The 10,209-nt window shown below is 40.0% G+C and overlaps 1 pseudogene; it reads right to left on the reverse strand.

The window, feature by feature from the left end:
* Positions 1-8,231: 8,231 nt before the first annotated feature.
* Positions 8,232-9,113, reverse strand: LOC118857114 (annotated as a pseudogene).
* Between the last annotated feature and the right edge of the window lie 1,096 nt (positions 9,114-10,209).

Consider the following 10,209-nt stretch of genomic DNA (forward strand, 5'->3'; position numbering starts at 1 on the left):
ATATAACATTGTAGAGACAGAAAGGGAAAGGAGGACCTATGTAATTAGAGCTTGAGAAGAGATTTGAAGCTCTTCCTGAAGAAGAAAGAATTGGATGCTCAGAGGAGGAAGAAGCTGCTTGTCTTCTTAAGAATGATAAAATAGAGGCACAGAGACTACCAGGTGAAGGGAATAGAAAAGAATAAGCATTTATAGCACCTACTATGTGCCAGGGATTGTACTAAGCACTTTAAAAATATTATCTCATTTGATCTTCACAACACTGCAAGGCAGGTGCTATTATTATCTTCATTTTACAGATGAGAAAACTGAGGTAGACAGAGGTCAAGTGGCTTGCCCAAGGTCACACAAATTAAAAAATTAATTTGGGAAATAAACAGCTGGCTAAGAAGGTGGCAGCTAGAAGCAGGATTTGGGTTAACGTTAACTTTTTTTTTGTCAATGGCTTCTCTCCGTCCCTCTCTTCCTCCATATTCAATCTATTGCCAAGTCCTGTGGATTCTACCTTCACAACATCTCTCCTATATGTCCTCTTCTGTTCTCTGACACTAACACCACCATGGTGCATCGCCTTAAACCCAGACTGTTGCAGTAGACTTCTGGTTGGTCTCTTTGCCTCAAATCTCACCCCACTCCACTCCATCTTCCACTCCACCTATCAAATTGATTTTCTGAAAGCTCTATGTCAACCTTCAGTCTACAGACTCTAGTGGCTCCCTATCAATGCCAAGTTCAAATATGAAATCTTCTGATTGGCTTTTAAAATCTTTCATAATCTGGACCTTTCCTACCTCTCCTATCTTCTCATACCTTACTCCCTTTGATCCAGTGACCCTGGATCCTGGCTATTCCTTGCACAAGACCCTCATCTCCTAACTCCAGGCATTTGCATGGGCTATCCAATATCCCTGGAATTCTTTCCGTCCTTATCTCCATCTAGTAAATTCCCTTCAGGGTATAGCTAAAAATTCCTCCTTCAGCAAGAAATCTTTTCCAATCTCCCCTAATGCTAGTGCATTCCTTCTGTCAATTATCTCTAATTTATCTTATACCGTTATCCCTTCCACATCATGGGGATCAGGGGCACAGCACCTCTACAATGTGGAAAATCTGTGTAAAATTTTTTGGCCCTCCCTTTGTACCAGAGAAGAAGTCTGAATTATTATGGCATTAAAAGAAAAAATATGTTGTTATTATACAACTATACATATATTTTCTGCATTTCTGAGTTTCTAAACTTTTTCTGTGTTATTTGCTGGCCTTTGCATATCATTTGTGGCTTCTGCAAAACTCCCAAAAAATTCCCATTTAATTTCTTATACCAACCCACAAGATATCAAAACTGCAATGGGGAAGGTCATAATGCAGAAGGGATAATTGCATATTTCTTGTTTGTACATAGTTACTTTCATATGGTCTCTCCCATTAGATTGAGAGTTCCTTGAGGATAGAGACTATTTTTTGTTTCTGTTTCTCTCCTAAGCATTTAGCACAGTGCCTGGCACATAGTCGGGGCTTAATCAATGGTTATTGGCTTGAATAAAAGTATACTTAGTATTGTCATCAAATTTGAAGATGACACAAAACTGGGAGGGGTGGGTGACAGATTCAAAAGGATCTTGGCAAACTAGGGCACTGAAAGGATTAAATGTATAGTCTTGTACTTCAGAAGACATGGCTATGTTGAGAGAAAATGAGGAAGGCCTCCAGCACTTTGAAAGAATCCTCAGAATTCGGATTTATGGAAGGACACAGACGAAAGCTGAGCAGACAAGCATCGCTGAGTTGGGCTCTGTATTTTGTATTTTGAAGTTTCTGAACCTCAGTTCTTACAGGGTAAAAGTTTTGCTGCATTTCATGTATTGTGACCTGCAAGAACCCAAAGAAATAAGTTTTGTTATCTTCAGCACTGATCTGGACCTCCCTGGAGTCCTGTCTCCCTATTTTAGGTGGAATGTAGGAAAGCTAAAATATTAACAATAATAATAATATTTAAAAGTTGAAAAAATAGGACCTAAGATCAAAGCAGTTGGGAAAATGCAGAGAGGTAGCATGATGTTTATTAAACTATAAAGAGTGAAAAGTTCAAGAGATACAATTTCTGGGTAATTAATAATTTTATTAATTATGGCTAGCTAATTATTAAGAAAAGGATGGTCATTTGGCTTTCTCTTGTAAACAAAAGAACCCTCATGGAAGCCCCCTTAATGCACCTCTTGGAAGAGTGGGTGTTCACGACAGGGAATCAACTCTGACTGCTTAATAACTAATGAGAGAATGAATCTTACAATGAGAGGTAGGCCTATTATAATGAGGGGCTGGGTACATGACTCTCATCATTTTACTCATGGACAGAGACTCATCTCAAGCCAGACTACTCCCCTGGGCAATCTATACAAAAGGGATCCCCACCCAAGCCTGTCTAAGCAGAACACAATGGGCCATAATTTACCTAAATTAGATTCTTTTTACTTTTTAATCAGAACTATGTGTGGTGTGTCCTTCATTCTCTAAGAGGACCATGACATCAGGCAGATGACAACATGACTTGCAATTAACTTTGATTTGAGTAAGGGAGGGCTGTGCAGTCACCAGCCTCACTTTCTCCTCCAGAGACACCTGGATCCAGTGGTCAGATATCGGCCAGATATGGATCAGGATGACTGGAGATGGCCCAGGATGTAGTGGGAGATCTTGGCCCTTTTAAACTAAGGTCTTTTCAGGTTCTCACTTTGAGTAGTGAATAGAATCAGAACTAAACTTCCCCAGTTGGGTGGGGTCTACTGAACAAGACTGAGGAAAAGGTTAAATCTAATCTCATCATCAGCCCTGTTCTTCAGCTGCTGGCTGAATAACCTACAAGGGGCTGATTTCTGAATGAGGAAATAGAAAAGGGAAAATCTGAATCTCAATTAATAACTGGTTATTAATATAATAATTTCTCTCACTACTCATTGTAGGAAAGCTGTTGGTCAGTTATTTTTCCAGTTTCACAGAGTAAAAAATTGGATATAGCAGTTTTTAAATTGTGTCTGAGAACATCTGGGGGTCCCTGAGACCCTTTCAAATGGTTCAGGAAGTCAAAACTATTTTCATAAATAATACTAAGACATTCTAATTTCTGATATGGTAAATATTGATAGATAAAACTCACTGAAGCAAAAGCTCTTTAAGGTTTTCAACCATTTTTAAACATATAAAGGAGTCCTGAGACCAAAAAGTTTGACAAGTTAGCCATAACAAAGACTAGAACAGATTAGCTATAGAGATGCCACCTTTCTTCCTTTAGGAGCAAGATAGGATTTTCGAAGAAGACTGAAGGTGCTGGGACAATTGAATAGCCTATCCTCCTCTCTAATCTATGGAAGCAAGTAAATAAATTCTCCTTGTGCTTGAGCTACAGAATTGAGAGGAGAGATTTTGGAGTATTAACTTCATGCTAAGTACCAAGAGATGTGTTCATATAGGATTTAGTACTGGAAGGGAATTTGGAGAACTTGCTTATTTAATCCAACCTGTTCATTTTACAGAAGAAGAAAAATGAAGCCCAGGAAGGTTTTGATTTGTCTACTTGTCACACAAATGAGGCCTAGAACTCAGATCTTGCGTTTCTAGGGTTCTGGTTCCATGCCTTGCTGTTTGTCCTACTCACTGCCCTAATCTGGTGAGTCTGATTATTGTGATGCATCATCCATCAATCTGAAGAAAAGCCATTTCTCATTATTACTCCTCATACCCTGTGACAGTCCAACCAAACTAGCTGTTCCCTAAACTCAGCATTCCACCTTCCAGATATACTATGTGTGGGTACTGGAATCAAAGTATCTGAATGAAGAACTTAATTCAGATTCAGAAGAAACATAATTTCTTAGCGATCAACAGTAAAATGATTAGATATAAAATGAAAACATTTGTGGTTTTGTTTTCGATTTTTAATTATCACAAGGACAGCGATTACAAGAACAAATTGAATCTTACTCTAGGGACAAAATGTCAAATAGGATCTTTTGAAACAGTTTAGACAAAATCCAATGAATTAATATTAGCATTAGGATATTTAACCAAAGGTTGGATTCATTTGAGCTAGTAGACCATGCAACTTCATAATATGTTAAATGAAGTACATTAGTATAACATAGAGCATTGTCACCATCTTTGAACAAATTTTCCCCCGTACTTAGAATGCACTCCTCCTTCACCTCTGTCTTTTTGTTTCATTCAAAGCTCAGTTCATTTGCCATCTTCTATAGGAAGCCTTAGGAGGCAGTTGGGTGGCCCAGTGGATAGAGCCTGGAGTCCAGAAGACTTGAGTTCAAATTCAGCCTCAATATACTTGCTATCTGTGTGACCCTGGGCAAGTCACTTGACCTGTTTACCTCAGTTTCCTCATCTGTCAAATGAGCTGGAGAAGGAATGGCAAGCCATTACACTATCTTTGCCAAGAAAACCCCCTGGCCAGTGTGGTCTATGGGGTCACAAAGAGCTGGATACAACCAAACAGCAATGGGAAGCCTTAGTGCTCTCTTGCTCCATGAAGTATTTTTCGTTGACATGCCCTTTGCTCCATTTGAGAGAGAGAGAACTATTTTTCTCTCATTTGGGATTTGTTTGCTTTTGGTTTCTATACCCCCACCCCTCCACTCCCCTCCCCCCACCAAAAAAAATGTAGCACAGGGCCTTTCACATAGCAGGCATTTATTATTTGTTGAACTGAATTGCTCCTCAGACCTTTCTTCCCAAGGAATAGAAACTCTGCAAGCAGAAGAGTAACTTAATAGGGCAATGAATTGAGTGGAATGCTGAAATAGTGAAGCCCCCTCAGTATGATATTGAATAGAATACTGAAATAGCGAAGCCCCCCCTCAGCATGGGAAAAGACCTTACCTCTCCTACCATCCACCCCCCCCACCCCCGCACCCCTCCTATATCTTTAGAAACTGCTTTGCTGAGAAAGTAGAGATAAGAAATTACATCAGTAGACAGATACCTGCAAGGTCCTGTTTATCTAGCTTTCACTCCCTTTTTGCTGAATACCAGTCTCACACCTGTCTTTTTGTTCTTTGTTCTCTGTTGCTGGGAAAAGATTCTGCATTTAGGATGTGAGCTCCAAACCCAGTCAGTGGGAAGAGGAGCCAGTAAGGGGGTGGGGGAACTCTGCGTTAGGGTCTATGTAACTTGCTTTGAGCTGTATGCCACACACACACACACACACACACACACACACACACACACGCTGGCTTCATCTTGGGCCACGCTGGGGTGTGTCCTTTCTCATGAGAAAGTAATAAACTTCTTTTTGCCTTTTCTCAAGAATGGTCTCTGTATATTTTTAATATGAGTAGTGGTCTCTGACCCACAAAGAATTAAATAGCCAACTTCTGAGTTACCCAGAAATGTCTTTTACATACAATCCCATCCAATTGCCAGGCCGAATCATTTCTCCTCCTCCTTCTTCTCCTACTCCTTCTGTTCCTCCTCCTCCTCCTCCTCCTCCTCCTCCTCTCTTTCTTCTTTTCTTCCTCTTCTTTGTTTTGATTTGTTGCTGTTTATTTTATGGATATTAATGAATGTTTTGTGTTTTAGTCAGTAAGTCAACAAACATTCATTAGACCTGGACCAGAAAGCAAACTTACCCAAAAGGGTAAAATTAGACGAAGTAAGTAAACAAATAAATCAGATAAATGTAGAGCCTTCCAATTTAACTCTTGAAATACAGGCTATCTCAAAACTTAAAACTGTACTACATACCTTGTATTTATCATACAACAAATAACAGATAAAGTGAAGAGGGATAGGATCTTAAATAGGATCCCTTCTCTCACTGGCCAGAGACAATAGGGTCTGCCTGAGGCATGGCTAAAACTATCAGAAGCCCAGAAACAGATGTGAGAGATAATTGACAGCCTTGGGTGATTTTCAGTTTTAAAGATCTATATAAATGTTAGGGCAGCTAGGTGGCCCAGTTAATAGAACAAGGGGCCCGGAGTGAGGAAGACCTGAGTTCAAAAATGATCTCAGACACTGACTAGTTGTGTGACCCTGGGCAAGTCACTTAACCCTGTTTGTCTAAATTTCCTCACCTATAAAATGAGTTGGAGAAGGAAATGGCAAACTACTTCAGTATCTCTGCTAAGAAAACCCCAAATGGGGTCAGGGAAAGTCGGAAGCGACTGAAAATGACTGAACAACAACATGTAAATGTTGGCTATTTAAATAATCTAACTTGAGTACTTTAGAGAGAACTGAGAGATAATTAAGGTCCTCCTAAGTAGTTAGACATAACAAAGATTATAATAGACTACCTATAGCTGTACAATCTCTCTTACTTTAGATGTTGGATAAGCTTTTTCCTTTTTTTTTATATTTTAAAATTTTAGACTCAAACACCAGAACTCAAATATAAAATAGAGAAAAGGAAAAGAAACATATCATAAATTTAAATATTGAAACTTAAATACAAAGAAAAGAAAAAAGCATATCATGTGCACAGCAGATCATGAGAGAATTCAAAATATATAGTAATAAATTTTCATTTCAAGAAAGCCTGTATGATAAATACTATACTTTGTGTGGAGAGCTGTCCATCTTTTCTTTGCTTCTTTGTAAATTTTCTTTTGTTCTCTGCTGTGCACTTTTTACTTTGTTCTTTTTACCTATTTCCTCTCCCCCAAAGCTACAATTAAGTGCAGATATATTTATATATAGATATATACATACACTTATACATATATACCTACATATATACATATACTTTCCCTAACAAATTCTACTCCTGATCTTTGCTTTTATGTTTGTGTGTAATCTCTTATTTCCAATCCCTCCTGACCCCTCTACTTTACTTCTACCCACTACCTTGCCCTCCTATTGCTTAGCCTACCCAAGGATCCTTCCCCTATCCTCCCATTCCCATAAATTTTCTGTAGCCCTCCCTCACCCTCTCCTCTAGAGATCCCTCCCTTATCTTTCCAAGGATCTCTCCCTTATCCTCCCCTTCCCAATGATCTAAACACCCTTCTATACTAAACTTTTCTAAGAGGATTTGAGGTATCCAGACAATTGAATGGCCCATCCTCTTCTTTAATCTATGGAACCAGGTCAGTAATCCTTATACTACAGAATTGTCCTTAAGTAGACAGTATCCCTTTTGGCTGTCAAAGGGTGGATGGAGGGAGGAGAGTTTGTGGTCAGCCACATATGGACTTGGAGTTTGTCCATAGCCCCTTCTGAAAATGAGCAACAGCAGGCTCCTAGACCAACCACGTTTGGCCCTGAGGCTAAAAAGAGTGATTGGGAACAACGGGATCAGTAAGAAGAAGCTCCAGAGTTAGCATCTATGATACCCTACAAGGACAGAAGAGGTGAAAGGGACCTTAAGGGCTGTAGTGTCCGATCCCCCCATTTTAAAAATGAGAAAACTGAGGTGCTGACTGAAAGGTCGAGTAACTTGTCCAGCATCACATAGCTAGTGTCTGAAGCAAGATTTGCAGTCTTCCTGACTCTAAGTCCAGTGCCTTATATGCTATACCATACTTATTTAATCACAAATTGTGAATCATGTATTTAGAACTGGAAAGGACCTGGAGGATCATCCACTTTAACTTTCCTCACTTTACAGATGACAAAACTGAGGCCCTGAGAGATTAAGTGACTCGACCCAGCCAGGATTTGAGCTGAAGTCCTCTATCTCCCTAGGAAGCCTGTATTCCACTGGACCAGACTGACCATATTGCCTCTTATAATAGAGAGTGCCCAACAACAGGGTGGGTTTCTGTGTAAAGTTGTGCATTCTCCATCATAGGAAGTTGTATGTAGAATCATAAAGTCATAGTTAGAAAGGACCTCAGAAATCTTTAGTTTAAGCCCTTCATTTTGGAGACAAGGAAACTGAGGTCCAAAAGAAATTAAGTGGCTTGCCCAAGGAGATATAGATATAGATAAATACACATACTGTATACACGAATCTGAGTTCTAAAGGAAAGCAGCTTCCATGATTGCTCTTAAGAGGGAAAGTAGTACATGTGTACACACATATATACACTACATATATGTACATATTTGTATGTGTGTGTATATACATACATACACACATGCATGCGCACACACACATAAATAAAACAACAGAGCTGAGAATCAAATCCAGGTCTACTGATGGTAAATCCAACATTCTTTCTTTCTTTCTTTCTTTTTTTTTTTAGCAGGCATAGTTCAATTTATTTGTTTATAAAAAACATCTATGTGGTTGCCACAGCAGCTGCCTGGGTCCTCTGAACAGACACTCGAGTGTGAGTCTTCACAAGATGGTTGGTGAATTCCTGATAGGGAGACTTAGTGAACACAGTCTCCTTCCACAGGTCTGGGGTTAGATAGCTGTATGTTTTGGAGATGGCATCAAAGGTAGCTTTAGCGAAGTTGCCCAGAGTGGCAGTACAGCCTCTTGCAGAAGTATAGCAGTCATCAATTCCAGCCATCATCAGGAGCTTCTTAGGCACAGGAGCTGAGACAATGCCAGTACCTCTAGGAGTGGGGATCAGGCGCACCAGAACCGACCCACATCACCCAGTGACCTTGCAGGGCACTGTGTGAGGCTTGTCAATCTTGTTCCCCCAGTAGCCACATCTCACAGGAACAATGGACAGCTTGGCCAGAATGACAGCACCACGAATAGCTGTGGCCACTTCCTTGGAGCACTTGACATCCAGATGAACGTGGCCATTGTAGTCACCAATGGCCACAAAAGACTTGAACCTAGTACGTTGTCCAGCTCTGGTTTGTTTCTGCACAGGCACGATCGTCAGAACCTCATCTTTCAATCAAGATCCCAGGAACAAATCTATGATCTCAGACTCCTTGATTGGGAGCGAGAAAAGATAGAAGTCTTCCAAACACGTGATCTTCATGTCCTTGACTAGGCGTCCCAGCTTAGTGACAGGAACCCACTACTTGTCTTTGGCCTTTCCTCCCTGGGCTCTGTGGCCCCGGCCCTGGCCTTGACCACGACCCTGGCTTCAACCTCGGCCCCCACTGCGGAAGCCAGCGCAGAAGCCACCCGGACCTCAAACTCCGGGGCTCCCGGAGCCTCCCGCAACTTTTGCACCACTGGCATCGTCTGCCATTTGGTGTTCACTGGAAGTAGAAGTCCAACATTCTTTCTAACTCATAGAAAAGGCAAAATGGATGGCATATAGCACAAAGATCACTGGCCTTGGAAACATTCTGTGGATGAAGATTTAAACCCTTTCTCTAATCCTTACTATTTGACTGCGGGACTCTTTGAGTCTTGGTTTCTTCCTCTATTAAAAAAAAAAAAAGAGAGAGAGAGAGAAAACACATATAGTGCCTACCTCATAGGAGTGTTGTAAGGCCAAAATATAGTAATGTATGACACAAGGTTTTTTTTTAGTTTCTAATTGGGGGATGTACTATGCAATAGTGACAAGGTTTAGAGTTGGGACAGCTGGTTCAGGTGTGAAAGAATTCACTTAGATGATTTTCTCCTAACCAAGGGAAGCTTTGTTAACACAAAAGCAGTGGGCCAGCCCTGGAAGAAGGACTAGCAATCTACAGAAGGATAAGGCCTTGTTTTTATAAGGACAGGATAAGGGTGACCAGATAAAGTTTATGACCCAGGAGGAGGGAGATAAGGAATTTTGTGGGAAGTTTTATGGTATTCCAAAACAAGGGAAAGAGACTTTAGGCCCCCATTAGGCTCAGGAGGGGCCGTACCAGGTACAGAAAAAGCAACCCTTAACATTAACCCTTAGGGCACCTTTGTATCCATCAATAGTGACGCAAAAAAAGTGAGGAGCATTTAAATATCTTGAAAAATGCATGAAAAAGGACAGAAGTAAATTCATAAGGAAGCACAGACAAGGTGAACAGTTTTGAAAGTATCATGGAATTTATTATATCCTTTTTTTAAAAAAGCAAACAGTATGAAATTGAAATTCACAATCTCGAATATAATCCATTTTTTTTCAGCTACACATGGGAAATGCCCTTTTTCGTGTTTAAATTCAGAGTTACAAAAAGGAAATGTTTTTTAAAAAAAGAGATAATGTATGTAAAACACTTTGCAAACTTTAAAGTACTATACACAAAAAACAAATATTAGTATACTAGAAAGGAGATGACCTTTATCATCCCTTTGAACTCTAAGCTCTTATGATTTTTATGGTGTAATTTATATTATTTTCAGATTTGAAATAAAAG

The sequence above is a fragment of the Trichosurus vulpecula genome, chromosome 7 (genome assembly GCF_011100635.1).
Source record: "Trichosurus vulpecula isolate mTriVul1 chromosome 7, mTriVul1.pri, whole genome shotgun sequence".
Lineage (NCBI taxonomy): Eukaryota > Metazoa > Chordata > Mammalia > Diprotodontia > Phalangeridae > Trichosurus > Trichosurus vulpecula.